At 36.2% G+C, this 14,281-nt stretch overlaps 1 pseudogene; it reads right to left on the bottom strand.

The window, feature by feature from the left end:
- Positions 1–1,282: 1,282 nt before the first annotated feature.
- LOC149216272 (rac-like GTP-binding protein RAC2 pseudogene) overlaps positions 1,283–14,281 on the bottom strand; it is a 37,418-nt pseudogene continuing 24,419 nt past the window's right edge.

Below are 14,281 nucleotides of genomic sequence, written 5' to 3'. Positions count from 1 at the left end.
TGCGAAGCTACTAGGGAGTCCATGTTATAGGAGGTATACAAAGTGTCTGCCGAAGCAAAGCAAAGGAATTTCCGCAAAGATGTCGGATTCTGTCGGGGTTGTTTTGGGATCGAACTTTGTATATTTACAGTGAGTATATTATTGATCGGGAAACTCTGCTCAGAGCCGAGTTAGTGAATATATAAATATTATTCCTAGGTAGGGTTCCGGATAAAATTGCGGCAAGATGAGGATTATGATAAAGGGAGGTGTTTGGAAAAACACCGAAGATGAAATTCTGAAAGCAGCTGTTATGAAATATGGGAAAAATCAATGGGCACGTATTTCTTCTCTGCTCGTTCGGAAATCAGCGAAACAATGCAAAGCTCGGTGGTATGAATGGCTGGATCCCTCCATCAAAAAGGTATTTTGAATAATTTTTTGTAAGGGTTTTGTGGAAATTTGTATAAGGTTTTTCTATCAGGGCTTTGCTGTATTCGCAGTAAAATTCTTTGTGGCAATTTTTATAGAACAAATTTAAACAAGGGTTTATATTTTTCAATAAGTCTAAACAAGGGTTTTTTTGTTGTACAATGCAGGTCAAATGATAAAGAAATGGGGTCTCAGCACACCTCCCTGACAAGCCTTTCTGCTTTGTTGCTTTGTATTTAAGTGAACATAAAATAATGTATGTAGATCCAGCTAACCGCGTGGAAGCGCATCCTATTGACCAAGTGGAAGCTACAGTTCCGATTGAAGCAGTCAGGATATTTCTTTGAAGCGCATGCTCCAGAGCTCCAATGGTGATGTCACCCTTAGTAAGCTCCTGTTCCATTTAATCGTTGTCTATTTTTGGATCGGTGAAACCCATTAAGTTATGAAAATAAGTAGACTTTACTTAAAAAACCTATGAATTATAAGTAGAAATTACATAAAAGAATTCTGTAGATATTTTGCAAGGAGTCGAATAACCAAATACTCTATGATCTTTTATATACTAAAGTAAATCTTGCACATTGAGACAATATAGCCAAACTCAATAATAAAAAATTACATGTCTTTCTGACAGGGCAAAGCGCAGAGCACCTCCATGCCTTGAACATGATTTCGAGCTCTCTTTTCTTGAACATGATTTCGAGCTCTCTTTTCTTAAGGGCATGGGATACATGGACAAATTATTATAAATGGATGGAAAGCCATTGCCCTCCGGTAAAGTTTCAGGTGTCTTCAATGTTGTTAATGCACCTTGAACATGATTATCTAAACCACCAACCCCTCATCTTCCATTTCTTCTTCTGAACCACTCATAATTACATCAGTTTTTTTTTTTAAGAACAGAACTAACAGAGCTGACAAGTGAATATGATTTCTCATGAAGCATAGTATGTTTGCGCAATCTTCTCCCTCTATGTCACCATTTTCCCAGGCCTTGTGCGTGTCTCCATTTTTTGTTTTATTCATTTTGCACTTTTCAACACCACTAGAATCATCAACACAATCAGTTGCTCATACTTCCGTCTTTGCTAGATCAAAAGTTGCTTCTTCCCTTTGAATTCTACAAGTTTCAAGGTTTCCATCCTCTAGAATTATGGACATCCCTTGCAACAGTTCCTGCTACTTTTGTTGCAATGCAACAATCTCTTCAAGTAGAATGAAATGCTTGTAGTTTGTTTCACAAATAACATAATGCTCCTGAGCACATTGCAACTGTTGCCTCTCAAGTTCTAGATCTCAAATTGCAGTAGCCAATTCCAACTGAAGTGATGAAACCTTGGCCCATGCATCTTCCTTGTGTTTCCTGGAGCTTATTATTTACAACAAGCTGCTCTTTCTATTGTCAAGAAGTTGCCTCAGATTGTTGCTTCAGTGCCTCCGAAGACTCTGCAAGAACCAACTTTCATTTACATTTCAAAATAGTCCTCCATAACCACAACAGGCAATGATATAAAATGAAAAAAATAAGGACCTTTCATATTTCAAAACAGTCCTCCATAACCACACAGACAATGATATAAAATGAAAAAACCAAGACCTTTTGCCAGAGCATCTGGCTTTACAATAAATTCAACATACTGAACATAGAGTAACAAATCATAAATACTCGAGAAATATTATGCCAGCCTTTGATTAAATAATGCACTGTAAAGTTCTGCAGATGCCAAAGATAGATAAAGCCCTTAAAGAATAAATCATGTTCTTTGCTTGTTTCTACATTTCTTTTGCTTTGGTGGTTGAAGAACCACTTTGATTACGACATCAAAAACAACCTTAACATTCTGTTGTGTTTTAGAACTACATTCAATGTATGCTGTAGCCCCGATTTTCCTCTTCAAATCTTCACCTTGCGCTGTCGAGATTGGGGTTGCTCTGGGATGATCAGCAAAAAATTGTTTGTCTTTTCGTAAATCTAATTTTGTCCCCGCCAAAATGATAGGCACAGATGGTGCGTATTGTCTCAATTCTGGAATCCACTTTTTGGAAATGTTTTTATAATTGACCTCGCTGATCAAGGAGAAAGCCAGGAGGAAGACATCTACACCTCTATAACTTAAGGACCTGATCTTGTTGTAATCCTCTTGTCCTGTCGTGTCCCAGAGGCCAAGATTCGTTGTACTTCCATCCACCACTACATTTTCACTGGAGTTATCAAACACTGTTGGTACATAGTCCGTTTGAAATGTGTTTCTTGTGTAGGAAATAAGCATGCAAGTTTTTCTCACAACACCATCCCCCACAGTCACACACTTAATAAATCGGGCAGTACTTATGGTTTCTCTAACTCTTCAGAAAAACTAACTATGTTCGCTGGAACATTTCCTATCTAGTAGCTGAATTCACAAAGGCTGCTTAGCTTAGCTAACAACACATAACATACAGTCAAAAGTTTTAAAGCACCCAAAGCGATTACAAACTAGAAAGAAAATTGTTTCTCAAATTAATATTTAAAAGGTTGTCCTAGAGAGATTAATAGCCATTAGAAAATGGAGCACATTTTGAAAAGAAACAAACAAACATCTCAATTTAGAACATCACAGTTGGGATCTGTACTCACGAAAACCAAATACTCTATGGTCTGCTCACTTTTCTCACACACTACAAGGCCCATTGAGTTCCTACAAAACAAAAAACCAATTTTGATAGTTAAAGCCATTGTAAGAGACTTGGTGGTGATCTTGATCAAGTGCTAAAACCCCTTCCAGATCCCAAAATCACCATGCTGTTCTCACGAACATAAAAGTGTTTTGAATCTAAAAGGAGTTATCATTCTTATTGTTTCTATTTTGTGCCTGTGTGGTTTTATTTTTTTCGCCATTATTATGGCAGGGATGAGGCCATGGACAATTGGAGGGGCACCATGACTGGTGTTGTTGTTGAACCTTCTAAGCCCTAAATTTCAAAACTTCTCTTAGACACACTTGTATTAAAAAGTTCACCTCTGGTTCAAGAGCAACAAGAGAAAAAGGTTTTCATCTCTGCAACTTCTGGAGTAGTTGGACAACTTGTTGGTTAGTTTGCAAAGATGCATGGGTGTTATGTTGTTGGGAGTGCTAGAAGTGTATGATCAAAGGAGGATATTGCCAAATTTTGAAAATTAAAAAAAAAACACATCTAGGACTCAAATTTGTTATCTTCATTGATGGGAATTGGATGTACACTAAGGTCTTTGTTTCTATGAATGGCAGAGATGCTCTTGCACACTCTTGCACACTCTACTACACCATGGCATGTAGATCCAACACTTACAAGTGCTTGGAACATTCTTCTCCAAGGATGAAAATGTGTAGCAATAAAGTCAATGAATCTTCATTTCAGTTATAAAAGTTCCAAAAATATTTTGCATGAGGTATCATTCACAAGTGATCCAGATCTTAGAAAGAAATATCCAAAGAGGAGTTGTTATCCCTTTGCAAATGAGGAATCATTTCCAACAGTTTAGTGATAAGGATGCATAATTTTGAGGATTTATTCGCGTCTTATGAAACCCTTTTTAGGGGGTTTTCACTTGTTATTTTGAAGTGGAATTGGAACTATATTTGCAGTCCTTTCACCTGCTTTTTCTAAGAGCTTCTAATTGAAGCAAAACATGTTGATTTGCAATGCTAAGAGAGCCTACAAGCAACTGTATCATGCAGATTTTGAAGACAGAAATCTGGTACAATCATAAGAGTGTGGAAGCATCACATTTGGCAGTAAAAGCATCCAGAATTATGGAAGGAAAAGAGCCAATAATATGTTCCAAAGAATGTCAACGGTATCAGTGTGCATGACAGTAATGAGAAGAATCCTTGGAGTTTGAAGAATTACCTCCAAATCTAGCTAATGGAGTAAGTAAAAGAATTTTGCTGCCCTAGATGATTACTCTCATGAGGTAAGTCCAAATGAAAAGAGTTATCCTCTTCATAGAGAAATTCACTTAATGTTTTTCATCTAGAGATAAGTCTTTTTCCTGTGAAGGAGATTTGAAAGACATTGGTTCATTAAACACTACTTGTCAGCTTAATATAAACCTGCACTTGGAAAAAGATCTTTTATTCCTTATCAAATGTGTAGTCTGTCCAACTGCAGGATGTCTGATCCATATCAACATTTCTGGTCATTTCAAATTGAAGATGCAACTATAGTTGTAGAATTACTTTGTTGACTGAGATTTCAAACAAAAATCATAACATTATTGATGAACTTCATGTCATGGAATATGAAGCAATTAAAAAAAATGCAGTTATTAAGACAACATATATTTGCCTATTATAAAGGAGCATAAATTCTTCTTTGGAAATTCAACTATCCATCCATTAGGTATACGATTTTTAGTTTTTTGGAGTTTAAAATTGCTTTTATCTCCTCTTTGGACACCTCTGCCTCCAAGTCTATGTTCATTTCATCACTGATAATGCTAGGAAATAGCCTGGTAATTTTCATGATTTCACAAATATTTGCTGCCATTAGACTTTTAAAATGTTGCTTTCTCACTTCATCTAACTCCTTAAAAGACTTATTAACCCTAGAACTATCTATCTTATTGTGTTCCCAAATAATGTTAATGTTTCTTGTATGACTTATGTACTTGTGAGAAAGTTTAGTATTCCTGTCACATTCGGAGAACAAGATGGTTCTCCTTTTGGAGCATAAAAATTTCTGGATAACAGAAATATATATAGAAATATTTTATTAATAAATGAATAGACAGATGATGATTCTTACAATTGCGGATGCCTGGCTTATATACCGCCATGGACACCCTTTGGGGAAAGGGCATGATCTTATGATCGTGCCCTTTCATCTAATTTAACTGAAAATTAAATAATAACCTAATCTAACTAATTTTTTACATAACATTGCCTTCCTCTCGAAAGAATGCTTTGTCCTCAAAGCATAAGTAACGACGGATGTTGTTGAAGAATGATTCATTCTCCCAGAAGGCGTCTTCTTCGGGTAAGTCCTTCCACTTGATCAGATATTCTAAGATGATCAAGGTCGCACACTTTAAAAGGTCTTGGATTAATCTCTCTAATTCCGTTCTTTGGTGATGTGGATATTGGTATGGCTTGATGTTAATAGGGTCTGACCCTGCCTTGACTTCTATTGTATGCTCAATTTCCCTATTAGGTGGCATCTTCATAGGTAGGTCTTGAAATACTTTTTCATGCTTCCGAATCAAATCTTGTATCTCTGGTGACTCTTCTCTGGTCATATTTGCAGATAACATCTCTAACTGGTGACATTGTACTACATAAGCAGGTGCTCCTTTTCGAGTTAGTTTCCTCATCTGAGATGATGATACAACTTGATTTTCTGGTGCTTGGAATCCATGTAGCTTGTACTTCTGACCTCACCATTTGAATTTTATAAATTGTACTTGATGGTTGGCGGCATAAGTACTTAAAGTTCGTAACCATTGGATACCTAAGACTACATCTACTCCTCCTAACGGTACCGTGAAGAATGAAGACTCTAGATTAAAGTCTTGAATCTGCAAATTGACCTTATGGCATTTCCCTACCTTTTCAATCTTCTTACCATTAGCTATCATCACTTTCATGTTTGGTAAGGGAAATGAAAAGATATTGAGTCTCTTTGCCACGGTTACATCTAAAAAATTGTGTGTGCTTCCAGAGTCGATGAGAACCACTACGTTGTTCTTCTTTATGTGTCCTTTTAACTTTAAATTTTGAGGTTGTGATATACCTGTCATAGCTAATAATGACACTTGCGGAATACTTCCGTCATCTAATTCTGGTGAGAATTCTGGGGCGTCTTCTGTGTCTTCTACGTCATAATCTTCACCGTTTGAATCATTGGTTGCTTCACAACTATATAGGTTCTTTGGTTCTTTTCCTTTAGCACATCTATGTTTGGGGTCCCACTTCTCGCCACAGCGTTTACATTTACCCTCTTTTATCCTTTGCATTTCCACATTAGATTTTTCATCTTCACGACGATGTGGTGGAACATATCTTGTATTATTTGAGTCCACATACTGAGGTATCCTTCGTCTTGCATAAGCTTTTTCCGCTGTTGACCAAAATATTGGTTCGGATTTCTTTTCGGCTGTTTTTGCTTTTTGTCTTGCTACTTCTATAGATGTAATGTCATGCATCTCAATTTCTGCTTGTAAATGGGTTTTGAGTCCCGAGATGTATGACTGAATTAGACGAGATTCTGACAACCCAGGTACTCGTGTTACTAAGGTCTCCCATTCTTGAGTGTATTCATCAACACTTCCTTTTTGTCGTAGTTTGATGCGTTTTGAAAAGAACTCTTCTTCCTTTACACCTTGGAATCTTTTGAAGAAGGCATCTTTAAATTTCCTCCAGCTAATGACATGTGTTGTCTTTTTCCACCACATATACCAGTTATATGCTTCTCCCTCCATTTTCATGGATGCATGTCTGAGCTTTTCGTCATCGTCGGTGATGTCATATATCTCAAGGTATTCTTCTACTTTATTTATTCATGCAACATTGTTTTTTTCGTTTCCATCGAATTTAGGCATCTCGACTTTTGCCCGTCGCTGGTATGTTGCTACTGGTTGAGCGAAAAAAGGGTGTTGATTGGTAAAGTTATCCCAGAGTTGCTTGTTTGTAAAGGCTGTGTTACTCGCTTCTTGGTGGGGTGTCGCTGATTTTTTTGGGGATTCAACTTTGTCATGAGAGTCTGTGGACTTAGTTGAATCTGACGAGATGTGTTCTTGATTTTCTTCACCATCTTTTAATAGCTCTTCGGGTGTACAATTCGACTTTTTACACAGACCTTTCAGCATTGTTAAGACTTCTCTGAAGTTTACTCCTGTTTGGACATGTTGACTTTCCATCTTTATCTCTATTCGATTTGTCGTATCTTCAAGATTATTGATTTTGTCCGCTTGCTCCCCAAGCTTGCTCTCGACTTCATTTAATCTTTTACTGACCTCGTCGTGGTTGTTATTTATCTTTTGCTCTGCATCCAACAACCTTTTTTGAAAATCCGCCATTGTCATTGTCGACATTGAGCGGGTTTGCGGGGGCGTGTATTTATTTGCCAGCGAAAATATTTTCCCTCTTTTTTTTTTTTAATTTTAGCTAAAATAAATTTTATACATATAAATTTTAATTAATTAAATTAACTTATATATATATAACTTTTAATTAATTAAAATTAATTTAATTAACTTTTTATATATATAAAACTTTTTAATTAATTAAAATAAATTTAATTAATTAAATTATATATATTATAATATATATATATATATATATATATATATATATATATATATATTATGTATAAATAAACGTTATATATACGTTATATATATTTCACATCATATATATTTCACGCTATATACAAATTTATATATATATATATATATATATATATATATATATATATATATTCGCTGACCGTCACGTCTGCTGGTGGGGTCACCTCCGGCAGCAATAACACTTTCAGCAGACCGTTCAATAGAAAATCTTATGCGGATAACACAGTATGAGCACAACAGCGGACGGGAAGGCGGCAAGGTGACGGATGGATAGCCGATGGATAGCGAACGGGAATGACGGAGGCCACAGTCTTCCGGGCGAATGGAGACAGTGGAGGGCGTAGAAAAAATATGGTGGGCTGTGGACAAAAGCGGAGGCGACGACAGCGGAGGGAATACGCAGCTCGGGGTTTGTTCGTAACGCTGGGTCAACTGCGGTGGCAGCGGAAACAGAGGTGGCGTATTGGGACGGGGTGCTGACAGATGACGCAGCGGGAATGAAGATTGGTGATTGCCAGGCGAGAAGATCGTTCGCTCTGATACCAATGGAGCATAAAAATTTCTGGATAACAGAAATATATATAGAAATATTTTATTAATAATGAATAGACAGATGATGATTCTTACATTTGTAGATGCCTGGCTTATATACCGCCATGGACACCCTTTGGGGAAAGGGCATGATCTTATGATCGTGCCCTTTCATCTAATTTAACTGAAAATTAAATAATAACCTAATCTAACTAATTTTTTACATAACACCTTTTTAGCTTCGTTTTTTTTTCCTCTTTGGCCAGGTGGTTTGTTTTCCCTTCCAACTCTTTGAGAGGATTGATTTCATCTTTCAAAACACCCCTGCTTTATTATTATCAGAGGTTTTTAATTCATTTTTCAACATCCTTTAAATATTTTTGAACAAAGCTTTGAGCTCAATTTGCAACTTCACCTTTTACCCTTTTCAGATTGTCTATGAAATGCTTCATCTCTCTGTCCTCAGTGTTATTATCATAATGTCCTCAATTCTTGATCATCAGAGCCTTGGAATCCTTTTTATTTAGCTAGTAAGTGATTAAACTTAAAGGGGGCTTGAGGCTTCTTACTCTCTGATTCAATTTGCAACAATATAGGGCGAGCTTCCCTAAACAATTTATGATCTCACTCTCTGAATCTAACATCAACTAAGTAGCAACAAAGGATTTATCTAGCCTTTTTGAAATTCCACTTCTTCCTTTTTAGTTATTTCTCCAGGTAGGTGCTGATTTAATTGGTTCTACATTGATCAACTTTTGAACCTCAAAGAAATGACCGAAAAATCATTTAGAAATGGGGTTTTTCTTGTTACAAGGGTCCCATTGATTGTCAACCGTGCCCTTTCCCTCCTCTTTTTTTGAAACCATGACTTTTCTTTAGATTTATTAGGGTCTCTTCCAATGGAGACTTGGTGGTGATCCTGATCAAGTGTTAAACCCCCTTCCAGACCCCAAAATCACCATGCTATTTTCATGAACATAAAAGTGTTTTGAATCTAAAAGGAGTTATCATTCTTATTGTTTCTATTTTGTGCCTGTGCGTGGTTTCAATTTTTTTTTCCATTATTATGGTCGGGATGATGCCATGGACAACTAGAGGGGCACCATCACTGGTGTTGTAGCTGAACCTTCTAAGCCCTAAATTTCAAAACTTCTCTTAGACACACTTGTATAAAAAAATTCACTTCTGGTTCAAGAGCAACAAGAGAAAAAGGTTTTCATCTCTGCAACTTCTGGAGTAGTTGGACAACTTATTGGTCAGTTTGCAAAGATACATGGGTGTTATGTTGTTGGGAGTGCTAGAAGTGTATGATCAAAGGAGGATATTGCCAAATCCTGAAAAAAAATAAAAAAATAAAAATAAAAAATAAAAATAAAAAATAAAAAATAAAAAATAAAAAATAAAAAATCTAGGACTCAAATTTGTTATCTTCATTGATGGGAATTGGATGTACACTAAGGTCTTTGTTTCTATGAATGGCAGAGATGCTCCTGCACACTCTTGCACACTCTAGTACACCATGGCATGTAGATCCAACACTTACAAGTGCTTGGAACATTCTTCTCCAAGGATGAAAATGTGTAGCAATAAAGTCATTGAATCTTCATTTCAGTTATAAAAGTTCCAAAATTATTTTGCATGAGGTATCATTCACAAGTGATCCAGATCTTAGAAAGAAAAATCCAAAGAGGAGTTGTTATCCCTTTGCAAATGAGGAATCATTTCCAGCAATTTAGTGATAAGGATGCATAATTTCGAGGATTTATTCGCGTCTTATGAAACTCTTTTTAGGGGGTTTTCACTTGCTATTTTGAAGTGGAATTGGAACCAGATTTGCAGTCCTTTCACCTTATTTTTCTAAGAGCTTCTAAATGAAGTAGAATATGTTGATTTGCAATGCTAAGAGAGCTTATAGGCAGCTGTATCATGCAGATTCTGAAGACAAAAATCTGGTACAATCATAAGAGTGTGGAAGCATCACATTTGGCAGTGAAAACATCCAGAATTACGAAATGAAAAGATCCAATAATATGTCCCAAAGAATGTCAACGGTATCAGTGTGCATGACAGTAATGAGAAGAATCCTTGGAGTTTGAAGAATTGCCTCCAAATCTAGCTAATGGAGTAAGTAAAAGAATTTTTTTGCCCTGGATGATTACTCTCATGAGGTAAGTCCAAATGAAAAGAGCTATCCTCTTCATAGTGAAATTGACTTAATGTTTTTCATCCAGAGATAAGTCTCTCTCTTGTGAAGGATATTTGAAAGACATTGGTTCATTAAACACTACTTGTTAGCTTATAAAAAACCTGCACATGGAAAAAGATCTTTCATTCCTTACTAAATGTGTAGTCTGTCCAACTGCAGGATGTCTGATCCATATCAATATTTCTGGTCATTTTAAATTGAAGTTTCAACTACAGTTGTAGAACTTCTTTGTTGAATGAGATTTCAAACAAACATCATAACGTTATTGATGAACTTCCTGTCATGGAAAATGAAACAATTAAAAAAAACGCAAAGTTATTTAGACAACAACATATATTTGCCTGTTATAAAGGAGCATAAATTCTTTTTTAGAAATTCAATTGTCCATCCATTGGGTATATGATTTTTAGTTTTTTGGAGTTTAAAACTGCTTTTATCTCCTCTTTGGACACATCTGCCTCCATGTCTATGTTCATTTCATCACTGATAATGTTCGGAAATAGCCTGATAATTTTCATGATTTCACAAATATCTGCTGCGATTAGACTTTTAAAATGTTTCTTTCTCACTTAAGTTATCTCCCTAAAAGACTTATGAACCCTAGAGCTATTTGGGTTATTGTTTTCCCAAACAATGTTAATGTTTCTTGTATGACTTGCGTACTTCTGAAAAAGTTGAGTATCCTTGTCACTTTCTCTCATAAATATTTGTTGCCATTAGACTTTTAAAATGTTGCTTTCTCACTTCAGCTATCTCTTGAAAATACATATTAGCCCTAGAGCTATCTCGCTTATTGTGTTCCCAAACAATGTTAATGTTTCTTGTATGGCTTACGTACTTGTGAAAAAGTTTAGTATTCCTGTCACTTTCATAGAACAAGATGGTTCTTCTTTTTATCTTAGTTTCTTTTTCCTCTTTGGCAAGGTGGTTTGTTTTCCCTTCCAGCTCTTTGAGAGGATTGATTTCATCTTTCAAAAACACCCCTGCTTTATTATTATCAGAGGTTTTTAATTCATTTTTCGACATCCTTTAAATCTTTTTGAACAAAACTTTGAGCTCAATCTGCAGCGTCACCTTTTACCCTTTTAGGATTTTCTATGAAATGCTTCATGTCTCTGTCCTCACTGTTACTATCGTAATGTCTTCAATTCTTGATGACCATAGCCTTGGAATCCTTTTTATTTAGCCAGTAAGTGATTAAACTTAAAGGGGGTTGGAGGCTTCTTACTCTCTAATTCAATTTGCAGCAATATAGGGCGAGCTTCCATAAACAATTTATGATCTCACTCTCTGAATCTAACGTCAACTCAATAGCAACAAAGGATTTATCTAGCCTTTTTTAAATTCCCTTTATGCCTTTTTACTTATTTATCCAGGTAGGTTCTTATTTAATTGGTTCTACACCAATGAACTTCTGAACTTCAAAGAAATGACTGAAAAATCATTTAGAAATGGGGTTTTTCTTGCTGCAAGGGTCCCACTGATTGTCAACCGTGCCCTTTTCCTCTTCTTTTTTTGAAACCATGACTTTGCTTTAGATTTATTAGAGTTTCTTCCAATGGAGACTTGGTGGCGATCTTGATCGAGTGCTAAACCCCCTTCTAGACCCCAAAATTAGCCACAACATTCTTTCTTTGGTCTCAGATGGTAAGATGACTAGAACCACTCAAATAGGACAAAGAACGAATCCCTACATCATCTGATGAAGCTTTTGAATACTCGATTGCATGGTCTAAAGAATGAATAACTGCCAATGAAGAGAATGCCACAATTTCCTAAAGCAAAAGATGGACCCAAATTCCAGTGGGGGGCCTTAAAGTCCCCTAAACCTTCCTTAACGTTACAAACAATTTTGGAACACCCAATAATGGAAAGTGATTCTTTTAGTACTATTTGATAGCATGAGGAATTGACAAAAGGGTACCTACCTTGAAAATTCACAGAAAAATCATGTGTTCCTTCAACCACTTTAGGACCACATGCCTCAGACTAGCGTTTATCACTTTCCAAAGCTGGAATTTGGAACAACATATGAATCAATAGTCTTGAGATTTGCTTGCCCTTTTTCTTCTACCTTGTCTAGACTTCAAACTAGCCTCCAAATTAGAATCTGTAGACATCAACATTCATACTTTTTTCTCTCTCTACAATCTTCCCACAGAATTGTATGAGAGCCAACCCAATGAAATGGGACTTTTCACTGTTCAAAAGTCCTACTTCTAGTTTAAAATCCATTTTCTGTTGGAAATATTGAGGGGGGGGTGAATCAATATTCCTTTTCAATTGTTACTTTTACCAGTTAGATCACCTATATTTAGAACATAGAATGAACAATGATAAGAATAAATTCTTTTAATAATTGAATCAAGTACAAATGAATGAGTACAATAATGGTTGCCAAGCACCTACTTGGACTTTCAAGGCACCAACCTCAAAGAATCCAATCCTATATTTGCTTTAGGCACCGACCTAGTTTCTTGAGGACTCCGATCCTTTAGGGCTCCAACCCTATTATCTAAGGCACCGACCTTGTTGTTCGAGGCTCCAACCTCTGGGAACCAACCCTATGGGCTCCAAACCACTCTTGTACTTTGTCTAGATATGTTTGATTATACTTCACGGCTCCCTATGTCTTCTTCAATGAGCCCTGTCAATCTTCAGCAATGTCTCCTCAAAATTACTTCATCAATGACAACCTTGTCTTCACATGAAGGTGTCTCCACAGCTCTTCATGGTACCCAAACAAGATCTTCAAGTCACCTCATGATGGCTTATGCATCATGGTCTTCAAGGGTGTCTCCAAAACTTCAATCAATGCATGTCTTCAATCAATTGGACAAGTTCTGCACAAGGTCTTTCAAACAATTGTTCAGTTGCTATTCAATTGTTGTTCGATTGTTGTTCGATTGTTGTTTGATTGTTGTTCAATTGCTGTTCAATTGTTGTTCAACTGTTGTGCGATTTTTGTTCAATTGTTGTTCAATTGACCTCCTATGTCATTTGTTGTTCAATTGATGTTCAATTGACCTCCTGCGTCATTTACTATTCAATTGTTGTTCAATTGACCTCATGCGTTATTTGCTGTTCAATTGTTGTTCAATTGACCTCCTACGTCATATACTGTTTAATTAACCTCTTGCGTCATTTGTTGTTAAATTGTTGTTCAATTGACCTCCTGCGTCATTTGCTGTACAATTTTTGTTCAATTGACCTCCTTCATTTGTTGTTCAATTACTTCGATCGAGATGGATCTCTTCAAAATGCTACTACACAGAGACCTCGCTATCTTAAAAGTGCTGCATAGAAGACTTACTACAATAAAGATGAATACGCTGCTTCAGAAATTTAACACGTTGTCTTTGAAATTTAACTCACTGTCACGGAATTAAATATGCTATCTCAAAAATTTAACTTCACATGAATGCTACGGGTCTAATCGTTCCAAGATAAATCAGGTCAAAAGATTGTCCTCTCGCTCTATCTTCTACTTTCTTCTTTGCTCGGACTTCGACTTTTGTTGTACCTTCATCGTCTGCTATACCTTTAGCTTCTCAACCTTTGACTTCTCGATCTTCGGCTTCCTCTATCTCTTCAAGTTCACAAGTTGTGAAATTCTTTATGCTCTATTTTTATGCCCGAGATTGATGCCCATAACTGAAGCATTTTAACTCGTTTTAATATAATGTTCCCCAATACTCAAAAAACACATTTATTGGAGGGAGGCCGACTTGTATATTAAAATATATTGAAGAGTCTTTCATCCATAGAATTAATTATTCACGGAAATCATATAAGAGAGGCTATACCCACAAGGAGGTTCCACA

Source organism: Pinus tabuliformis, chromosome 1_1 (genome assembly GCF_031772625.1).
Source record: "Pinus tabuliformis cultivar Carrire ecotype Pingquan chromosome 1_1, CPIR1, whole genome shotgun sequence".
Lineage (NCBI taxonomy): Eukaryota > Viridiplantae > Streptophyta > Pinopsida > Pinales > Pinaceae > Pinus > Pinus tabuliformis.
Note: the sequence above shows the minus strand (reverse complement) of the source record. Positions and strands in the feature narration are given on the sequence as shown.